The sequence below is a fragment of the Brassica oleracea genome, chromosome C2, assembly GCF_000695525.1.
Source record: "Brassica oleracea var. oleracea cultivar TO1000 chromosome C2, BOL, whole genome shotgun sequence".
In the NCBI taxonomy this organism is placed as follows: domain Eukaryota; kingdom Viridiplantae; phylum Streptophyta; class Magnoliopsida; order Brassicales; family Brassicaceae; genus Brassica; species Brassica oleracea.
The window spans coordinates 2,413,506-2,413,928 of NC_027749.1; positions in this window are offsets into that span (position 1 = coordinate 2,413,506).

Below are 423 nucleotides of genomic sequence, written 5' to 3' on the forward strand. Positions count from 1 at the left end.
AAAAAATATATTTATAATTAAAATTATACAAATATTTATTGTTTTTTATATATTTTACGAAAAAATATTTTTTTTTTCAAAAATGTTTTTTGTTTTTTTTAATTTGCGGGTTGGCGGGTACCCGCGATTCAAATTCGGCTGACCCGCACCCGCCCCGCTCAAAATAATCTCGACCCGCACCCGCACCCGCGATTTAAAAATTTCAAATGGTTCGACCCGCACCCGCCCCGCGGCGGGTCAAACGGGGCGGGGCCCGCGGGCAATGATTAAAATTTCCAGCTCTACTATGCTGTCGGTTCAAATAATTCATCATCACACTTAGGATCTGTAATTTTGAAATTCTTATAAACCAAGTATACAACTTTTAAATTTACTCAAGAAAGGCCCATTTTGTTCTAAACCAGGCCTGTTACCAGGATGCTA